Raw genomic sequence first — 10,283 nt, 5'->3', positions numbered from 1 at the left:
AGAATCTGAAAGATGGCAGTCATTGGCTTCAGCCCCCACGCACATAGTGCGGGGGTGCTCGCAGAAGACGCATTTTCACACTTAACCCAACGTCTTGGTCCTACAAAGGAGGTGATAGCGCAGCAGGCCAGGCAACCGGACTATAATACTTTAACACTTTCACTTAGCCATAGGAGTTTGACAATGAGACTCTTTAGGTAGCTCCTTGGTGGCAACTGCGCTCGTCTGAATTCGGGGCGCGTATGTGCCTGACCGGGAAGCGGCCCTTCGTTAAAGCAGAGGAATCCGATAGATTCCGATAGGTCATCGAGTGGCTGACCAGTCTCACGCTACATCATGACAGTCAGTTTTCGGCTTTCTCTACTGAGGTGCTCGCCCGGCCGAACCGGGGGCACAATCACAGTAGTTCTCCTGGTGCTACCTTAGCCGATAGAGCGGAACGTAAGGTAGCCAAACTCAGGAGCTGGGCAACCCAACATTTGACCAAAGACATGATTCGGAGCTGATGCATATAATGCCGAAACTCACGACGCCGAACACTCCCTAAGGTGTTCGGTCTTTATGAGTGCGGGCGAGACAACACTCTTTATTAAAAAAGCCCCTAGTGTCCAGGTACGTGCAAAAATTCTGACGTGGCCACATGCCAAGACGCCAGCCTCCTCCTTGGTTATATCAGAAAGAAAAAACCAGGGGATGTGTAGCAACAAGAGACAGTAAAAAAGGTTTACGCAGGGTCTTAATCTAAAAAGAATCCTTTAGGACGGGTCCCTACTGCACGTCTGCGCCTGTGTCTCCGTTGTGCCGTATCCTGGATGGGCGCCGCACGACGTTCATCTGTAAAAGATAGGAACTGAGTTGAAAATGGGTCGTGCCGAAAGAGTTTAAAATAAGCAAAGTATAAAGTAAGATATATAAGATTGAGCTTTATTGTCTCTTATCGTATATGCGTGGAGCCCCTAGTGCGGGGGTATATGGCTTCTAGGCCTGCATCAATGATGATTTGCACCGAACTCGTCTATCCGCGTTCGTGGTCTTGAATGACCTATTTCGAAGTTTTTTGGCCGGTGAGGCCATTTTGCTGTGGGGCTCTCAAAGCGGCCGCACAGTCCTCCGCTTGGGGAGGCGCACTTTAGTGCTTCCCCTTCAAAGAGATGATGCCTCATGGACCGGGCATCTTAAGCGTAAGAGATGCATAATGTGGTATTGCATTAAAGCGCGCGAAAGCTTCGCGTCCCAGTAGTGCTTGATAGCGACTTGAGAACGGGACGATATGGAAGGTCAGCTTTTCGCAGCGGAGGTTATCGGCAGAGCCGAATACGACTTCGAGCCAGAGAAAACCCATACAATGGGTGTCCGGGCCAGGTATTACCCCTTGAAAGGAGGTTTTGCTGCGGCGGATTCTTGCTGGGTTTATCCCCATGTGCTGGATTGTATCCTGATATATCAGGTTTAGTCCACTGCCGCCGTCCATAAGGACATTCGAAAACTGGAGTCCGCCAATTATTGGATCGAGTATCAAGGCAGTCCAGCCTACATTCTTGATATTCCTAGAATAATCTAGCTGATCGAAGATGATCGGTTTTGACAACCAGTGGCAGGACCCTTTGGGGATGGGCCGTGTGGTGCGTACCTTTACGGGTGCCGCACATTTTGTTATGTGAAGTGAGTTCACTGTTTTTACTTCTTGTGGGAAGTTCTTTTGTTTCCTGGTGCTCTGGTTTTGGGGTTCATTCTCGTCTTTGCTTGGTGTGTCGAGCCCCTTGTGTTCGGCATTGAGTCTGCCGGATTGTTTGAAAACCCAACAGTCTCTGTGGGTATGGTTAGCAGGCTTCCCGGGAGTACTGTGTATCTGACATATCCTGTCCAGGAATTTATTTAGGTTGGACGGATCGTCCCTGTTATCCTGGGGGGGCGATTTTTCCTGATTTTGTCATGAGCCTTTGAATCCGGCATTGACTGCCGTGCTCTTCGGACTTTTGTCCTTAGTCCAGCGATGGTCCTTGTTGCGTCGCGGTTTTCCGTTTCCATCCCTAGTTTCGGATGTACTTGGGTCGCTGGGGCTGCACCTTGCCAACCAGCTGTCCTCCCCTGCACAAAAGCGGGTCATGAGGCTTGTTAGTGCGGCCATTGTTCTTGGCTTTTCTTGGCCGAGGTGTCTGGCGAGCCATTCGTCTCGGACGTTATGCCTGAAAGCTGCTAAGGCTTCGGCATTCGGACAGTCAACTATCTGATTCTTTTTAGTGAGGAATCTATTCCAGAACTGCCGAGCTGATTCTCCGGATTGTTGAGTTATGTGACTAAGATCGTCTGCATCCGGAGGGCGGACATAGGTCCCTTGAAAGTTTGCTCGGAAAGCATCCTCGAGCTCTTCCTAGCTACCAATTGTGTTTTCGGGAAGGCTTTTAAGCCATTGCCGGGCTGGCCCTTTAAGCTTAAGGGGTAGATATTTTATGGCGTGGAGATCATCTCCTCTAGCCATGTGTATGTGGAGGATATAATCCTCGATCCAAACTCCAGGGTCTGTTGTTCCATCATATGCCTCTATGTTTACGGGTTTGAATCCCTCTGGGAATTCATAGTCCAGGACCTCATCGGTGAAACATAGGGGGTGTGCGGCGCCCCTGTATTTGGGTGTGCCGGATTCTGATGATGGCTTCATAGCGTTGCTTACGGGAGCTTGCTTTCTGGGCCCATAAATGGACCTGACTGGGCCATGATGCGAATCCTTAAGTGGGTCGCATGCCGAATTAGGTGTGGCGCCGCTTGCCGCTTTATGGGGTCATCTATCCGACCGTGTGGCTTTTTCATTTTTTGAATGCGAGGGCTCTAAGGCCTCTTCGTCGAATTCGGGCAGTAGCTTTCTTTTTGGATAGCTTTTAGTGCGACGACTGTTGCCGTATTTATCTGCGGTATTGATTACTTTGCTCCATCTAATCCGGAGTGCATCTTCCGCTGTTTTTAGCTTCCGCTTCTGCTTTTTTAGGCTGTGTGCAGTTGCAACGAGCCTCTTGTGGAGATTCTTCTGCTCCATAGGTTTATCCGGCGTGAGGTCGTCCAGAATGCCGTTTTCGCCGAAGGAGGGATGTTCGGTTTCTCTATCCGTGTTGCCCTGTTTGGAAGGTTGCTCTAAGGCCTGCTCGTCGTCTACCGGCTCGTGTCGGTGTACTAGAGTAGGGGTACCCTAGTATCCCGAACTCGTGCACGGGCTGTTGCAGCGCCCCGCGGCAAGGCTTGCCGGGTGACCGCCAAGACCCTCCGTGGTTCCCTTCAAGACCATTCAAGAACAAAGTACTCAAACCAAGGCCCCGGCAAGAGGAGCTTGCCGGGAAGGCCAACCAAGGCCCCGGCAAGAGGAGCTTGCCGGGAAGGCCAACCAAGGCCCCGGCAAGAGGAGCTTGCCAGGAAGGCCAACCAAGGCCCCGGCAAGAGGAGCTTGCCGGGAAGGCCAACCCAGGCCCCGGCAAGAGGATCTTGCCGGGAAGAGACAAGACCCCGGCAAGAGGAGCTTGCCGGGAAGGCCACTCAAGGCATACCAAGAAAACTTGCTGCGACACGCCCTGCGTCCCGGCAAGGCCCGGTGAGCAACAAGCTCCCAAACACGACAAGACGACGACCGCGGCAAGGAGCTTGCCGCGGGAAACCCCCACCTCGTGCCTGCGCTCCAGCACACCTGCTAACGTGTCGCTCTAGGACTCTCCCAAGCACACGTGGCAGGAGGTCGTGCAGCTAGGGGTGCGCGGTGGCAAGCGGAGATGAAGAGAAGCCCACCGTGGAAAATGGTGGCGCTCCTAACGGTCACTTTTTGCACTGTTTAGGCAACTCAGACAGGCATTTAATGCCCTTGTCCCCTGCCGTCAGAGTTAGGTAGGGTGCACTGTATCCACAGTAGCGGTAGCTGCACCTACCGCATCCTTTTCCATTTTTACCCTTCTAGTCTACGTTGCCACCTGTCGGTGACCCCTTGAGAGCATAAAAGGAGGCCCAAGCGCAACGTAGAAGGGGTTCGGCCGGTTCGGCTCATTGGAAACACCAGAAACACTCCCACGCTCAGTCTGGCAGCGTCCATCGCTCCTGAGCAAGAATTCAATACACACAAACAAGCAGCAGTAGGGTTTTACGCATCCGTGCGGCCCGAAGCTGGGTAAAACCGCTCGCGTGTACTGCCTCGATCCGCTCTTTGTGCAGCCTCCGCCTCCCTCCGAACCGAAAGGGGCCCCGTCCACATAGGTGTTGGTGGATCAGCCTCCCCCGACATCTCTGGCGCGCCAGGTAGGGGGGCGTCGAGATTGTGCGAACCCGATCCGGCGTGCACGCGAGCTAGATCTTCATCTTCTTCATCGACATGCCACCGAAGAAGAAGACTTCGGCGGCAGCCGTTCCGTCCACGTCAAGGCTCAGCTGTTCTTCATCGTCAGGGCTCCTAAGAAGCAGGCGAGCAAAAGAACGACGCCAGTGCGGCAACAGAAAAGCTAAGTCATGCGAAACTTTAGATATTTCCTTTCTATATAAGGTTATCCGCCTCGGAGATCTCGTTCTTTGTATGGAAAACCTGTGCGTGGAGGAATCAACTCGTAGCTAGTTGCGCCCTTACTTTGTTTCGAGTCCGCTCAACAACTTAAGTGAGCTGCGACTAGTTGCGACAAGGTTTCTTGTCGGTAGCGGCACCGCCAGCAGGCTGCTGACGTCCCGCACTCAGCGCTCGCAGCTAAGGTGGCTGCGCCGACAAGTTCCCTAAAAGCGTAGGGTGAACGTACAAAGAGAGGTCAAACAGGAAGATAGCATGCACTATTTATTTGAGATTTCTGCATAGACCTGTATGCCAAGGAGCATTCTCGGGGCTAGTTGCGCTCCATGTTGCCTCGAGTCCGCTCGGCAACTTGTGCGGTTGTGCTAGAACCAAGAAGGTAAACCTTTCCGGGAGGCGATGTTCCCGAATAGCCGCTAAGGGCCCGTTCCCTCAAGCGCTGCTAGCTGGATCGTACGCACCGGAAAGCATTCCAGCAGGCATAGGGAATATGTAGCAGAAGTCAAAATTTGCAAGTGAGTTGAGTGCACTTCAGATGCTAATCACTTGTCATGTTTAAACACAGTTATGGCCCGGGGGCTGGCAACGCCCTTAGGACCAATCTTTTCGGTGTCAAGAACAATGAAGTTCTTCGCCATAAGCCTTTCCGGCAACGATCTTGCCGGGAGCCGGTGTCAAGAACAACGAAGTTCTTCGCCATAAGCCTTTCCGGCAATGATCTTGCCGGGAGCCGGTGTCAAGAACAACGAAGTTCTTCGCCATAAGCCTTTCTAGCAATGATCTTGCCGGGAGCCGGTGTCAAGAACAACGAAGTTCTTCGCCATAAGCCTTCTTGGCAACAAGCTTGCCGGAAGCCGGCATCGAGAACGTCAGAGTTCTCTGCTGAAGATAAAAGCCTTCTCGGCAACAAGCTTGCCGGAAGCCGGCATCGAGAACGTCAAAGATCTCTGCCGAAGATAAAAGCCTTCTCGGCAACAAGCTTGCCGGAAGCCGGCATCGAGAACGTTAGAGTTCTCTGCTGAAGATAAAAGCCTTCTCGGCAACAAGCTTGCCGGAAGCCGGCATCGAGAACGTCAGAGTTCTCTGCTGAAGATAAAAGCCTTCCTGGCAACAAGCTTGCCGGAAGCCGGCATCGAGAACGTCAAAGTTCTCTGCTGGAGATAAAAGCCTTCCTGGCGACGAGTTTGCCAGAAGCCGGCGTCGAGAACGTCAGAAGTCTCCGCGAGAAACATAAGACCTCCCGGCAACTGTCGGTGTAGCGAAAACCAGGGCTACACTAACCGCCGGGCATGGGCCACGACTGTATGCAATTACGCTAAAGAGGATCCATCTTCTCCGACAAGCGCTACATCGGCAAGCAAGACTCAAGCTACCTTCCCGGCAAGCCAGTATCGCTGGGCGCTGCAACTGGGAAGGAGAAGATAATGGTGTGGACCAGGCCGTTCAAGAAAGTTTCTCCTTGCCGGGAAGCAGAAGACAGAAAAGCTAGGTTGCTAAAGCTTGAGCAATCAGTTTTTTAAGTTTTTGAGTTATTTTCCTTGAACGACCGTGCTTCGTATGGAAAACCTGTGCGCGGAGGAACCAACTCGTAGCTAGCTGCGCCCTTACTTTGTTTTCAAGTCCGCTCAACAACTTAAGTGAGCTGCTAGCGCCCTTACTTTGCTTCGAGTCCGCTCAGCAACTTAAGTGAGCCGCTAGCGCCCTTACTTTGTTTCGAGTCCGCTCAACAACTTAAGTGAGCTGCAACTAGTTGCGACAAGGTTGCTTGTCGGTAGCGACCCCGCCAGCAGGCTGCTGAAGTTCCGCACTCGGTGCTCGCGGCAAGGGTGCCTGCACCGGCAAGTTTCCCTAGAAAGCGTAGGGCAGAACCGTACAAAGCCAAGAGTCGAGTAAAGGAAGTAACACAGCAATTTTTTGCCTAAGATAGAGTTATATTACAAAAATAACTTGTCGCGCCTCTAATGAAGTGTTCCCATGACGCCGCGTTTGACGCATGCCGTTCTGGACGTGCGCGGTGGGAGCGGAGAGATATGCGGTGTGACCTAGGCCGCGCGTGCCCGTGCACTGTTTTGGGCCTGGCCCAATAGCGCTCGGCACCGTGTATGGCCCAGGCCCGGGGGCTCCTGTCGGTGTACTAGAGTAGGGGTACCCTAGTATCCCGAACTCGTGCACGGGCAGTTGCAGCGCCCCGCGGCAAGGCTTGCCGGGTGACCGCCAAGACCCTCTGTGGTTCCCTTGAAGACCATTCAAGAACAAAGTACTCAAACCAAGGCCCCGGCAAGAGGAGCTTGCCGGGAAGGCCAACCAAGGCCCCGGCAAGAGGAGCTTGCCGGGAAGGCCAACCCAGGCCCCGGCAAGAGGATCTTGCCGGGGAGAGACAAGACCCCGGCAAGAGGAGTTTGCCGGGAAGGCCACTCAAGGCATACCAAGAAAACTTTCTGCGATGCGCCCTGTGTCCCGGCAAGGCCCGGTGAGCAACAAGCTCCCAAACACGACAAGACGACGACCGCCGCAAGGAGCTTGCCGCAGGAAACCCCCACCTCATCCCGCGCTCCAGCACACCTGCTAACGTGTCGCTCTAGGACTCTCCCAAGCACACGTGGCAGGAGACCGTGCAGCTAGGGGTGCGCGGTAGCAAGCGGAGATGAAGAGAAGCCCACCGTGGCAAACGGTGGCGCTCCTAACGGTCACTTTTTGCACTGTTTAGGCAACTCAGACAGGCATTTAATGCCCTTGTCCCCTGCCGTCAGAGTTATGTAGGGTGCACTGTATCCACAGTAGCGGTAGCTGCACCTACCGCATCCTTTTCCATTTTTACCCTTCTAGTCTATGTTGCCACCTGTCGGTGACCCCTTGAGAGCATAAAAGGACGCCCAAGAGCATAAAAGGGGTTCGGCTGGTTCGGCTCACTGGAAACACCAGAAACACTCCCACGCTCAGTCTGGCAGCGTCCATCGCTCCTGAGCAAGAATTCAATACACACAAACAAGCAGTAGTAGGGTTTTACGCATCCGTGCGGCCCGAAGCTGGGTAAAACTGCCCGCGTGTACCGCCTCGATCCGCTCTTTGTTCAACCTCCGCCCTCACCGAACCGAAAGGGGCTCGGTCCGCCGATCCCCATAGGTGTTTGTGGATCAGCCTTCCCAGACAGCTCGTCTTGCTCTATGGCTGGGATTTGGTCGAGGCGGGGCTTGGGTCGGCGTTTACGCCGACGTTTTGATTGCTTTTCGGGGGGTCGATCTCCCGTCCCATCCCCTTTTTCCTCGTTGTCGCTTCCTTTAGGGGTATCCACCATGTACACATCGTGAGATGAGGTGGCTGTCCAATGCCCTATGGGCGTTGGTTCGTCGGTATCTCCTGCATCGTCATCCATGCTGTCGATGTCTCCAGAGTGGAAGTTGAGCACGTCGTTTAAATTGTCAACAATGGCTACCAAGTGGGTGGTGGGTGGGCTTTGAATTTCCTCATCGTCCGCATCCCACCCTCGCTGACCGTAGTCCGGCCAGGGCTCTCCTGATAAAGAGAGAGACTTAAGAGAATTCAGGATGTCGCCAAAAGGCGAATGTTGAAAGATGTCTGCGGCGGTGAACTCCATTATCGGCGCCCAATCGGATTCGATCGGCAGGGGCGCGGGGGGTTCGGAGTTCGGAAAGGAGTCCGAATCCTCGGAGTCACGGATCATGTAGAGTGTGGGTCTAGTGTTCGGCTCGATCGCTTTCGGGATCGCAGCCCCTGAGGTGACGTCCAACCGTTCCTCCTCGATTGGTGCAATAGGCTCCGCGTTAGGGGTCGGAACCGATGCGTGTGCGGCCTCTAGGACACGGTCCGGGGGCAGAGCTAGATCATGCCCCTCGAGATAGTGCGGCGCGCTTGGCCGTGGCTCGAGCCCGTTGAAGATCAAGTCTCCGTGGATGTCAGCCGTGTAGTTTAAGCTTCCAAACCTGACTTGATGGCCAGGGGCGTAGCTTTCGATCTGCTCCAGGTGGCCGAGCGAATTGGCCCACAGAGCGAAGTCGCCGAAGACGAAGATCTGTCCGGGGAGCAAAGTCTCACCCTGGACCGCATCGTTGTTGATGATCAAAGGAGCCATCGGGCCTAAAGGCGACGACACAGAGGAACTCTCAATGAAAGCAGCAATGTCGGTGTCAAAACCGGCGGATCTCGGGTAGGGGGTCCCGAACTGTGCGTCTAGGCCGGATGGTAACAGGAGGCAGGGAACACGATGTTTTACCCAGGTTCAGGCCCTCTTAATGGAGGTAAAACCCTACGTCCTGCTTGATTAATATTGATGATATGGGTAGTACAAGAGTAGATCTACCACGAGATCAAGGAGGCTAAACCCTAGAAGCTAGCCTATGGTATGATAGTTGTATATGGAGTTGATTGCCTACGGACTACAACCCTCCGGTTTATAAAGGCACCGGATAGGGTTAGCGTTACACAGAGTCGGTTACAATGGTAGGAGATCTTGAATATCCGCATCGCCAAGCTTGCCTTCCACGCCAAGGAAAGTCCCATCCGGACACGGGACGAAGTCTTCAATCTTGTATCTTCATAGTCCAGGCTACCCGAACACCCCCTAATCCAGGACTCCCTCAGTGTACCTATGTTTGAGCTGTGCTGTGCAACAGACTCTCTTTGGTCCCTTTAATTTTTCCTTGAGCCGGATTTAAACCGGATATTGAGAGCTTCAGCGCTTTGTGGGAGACAGATTTCCCTTGAACCGGTTTTTGAACCGGAATACTTCTTTTTAAGCCAGAAATTTCTGACGGTCTTTAAATATTTGCCAATAAGGCAGTAGCCTCTGGGGCCGGGTTATTTTTCCCTCCAATGATCCGGAGTTCTTGAATTCATTGAAACCGGCCAATTCTGCCGAGTCACGCCATTGTAGCCCCCGAGTCTCAAGATGAATCGAGGAGTTGGCTTGCGATTCTTCATACTTGGCCGTGATATAAACCGGCATGAGTTAATCAATGGCTCAGTAATATAACTTGTCCTGCACTGGAGAACTTGCAAGCCATAGTAATTGCTCTTTTAAAGAAAGCAATATGTAAATAAAAATATACTGAATGGATTTCACCTGATACATCAGGCCAATAGTCATCCGCCACGGAGTTGATGATCATGACGAGTGAGTCGGCCGCGGGAGTAGACAGATGAGTCAACCGCGGCGTTGTAGGCCGGTGGGATCGCGCAAGTTGTCCTCCTCGTAAGACGGCATGGACGCGTGAACCGGTCGCGAGGGCGGACGGGCGAGTCGTTCGTGGCGTTGTTAGGCGGCGCGGATGGGTGAATCGGCCGGCGCGTTGATGAAAAGTGGACCATGACACGCCTATTCGTAAAGCCGCGCGGCACAGACGAACGTGCATCCGTGGTATAACACCACTCATTTGTCTTTTACTAACCGCCCTGCGTAAAAATATTGCAGGCCAGAGTAATTGTTGCTTGATCAAAATAATGTGTTAATTAAAATAAACCTAGATAGATATCACCTGATTTGGTCGGACATCACATGGTCCATCGCAACTCCCATAGACAAAATGACGATGGTATGACCCATCCATCAAGCTAGGGACGTGCATGTTCCTCCTTCTGTTGTAACCCGTCACTCACGTGCGTACTGCTTTTTGCATGACCTCAATCTTGCTAACTTACTTTTAGTATCACATGTTGTGTCAGACGAGAACTTTGAGGTTTCTCAAGATGCAACATGACCCAATAATCAGCAATCCGCACAAACGGCAGGCCAGAAAACACC

This window comes from Triticum dicoccoides, chromosome 5A (genome assembly GCF_002162155.2).
Source record: "Triticum dicoccoides isolate Atlit2015 ecotype Zavitan chromosome 5A, WEW_v2.0, whole genome shotgun sequence".
NCBI classification, from domain to species: domain Eukaryota; kingdom Viridiplantae; phylum Streptophyta; class Magnoliopsida; order Poales; family Poaceae; genus Triticum; species Triticum dicoccoides.
Note: the sequence above shows the minus strand (reverse complement) of the source record.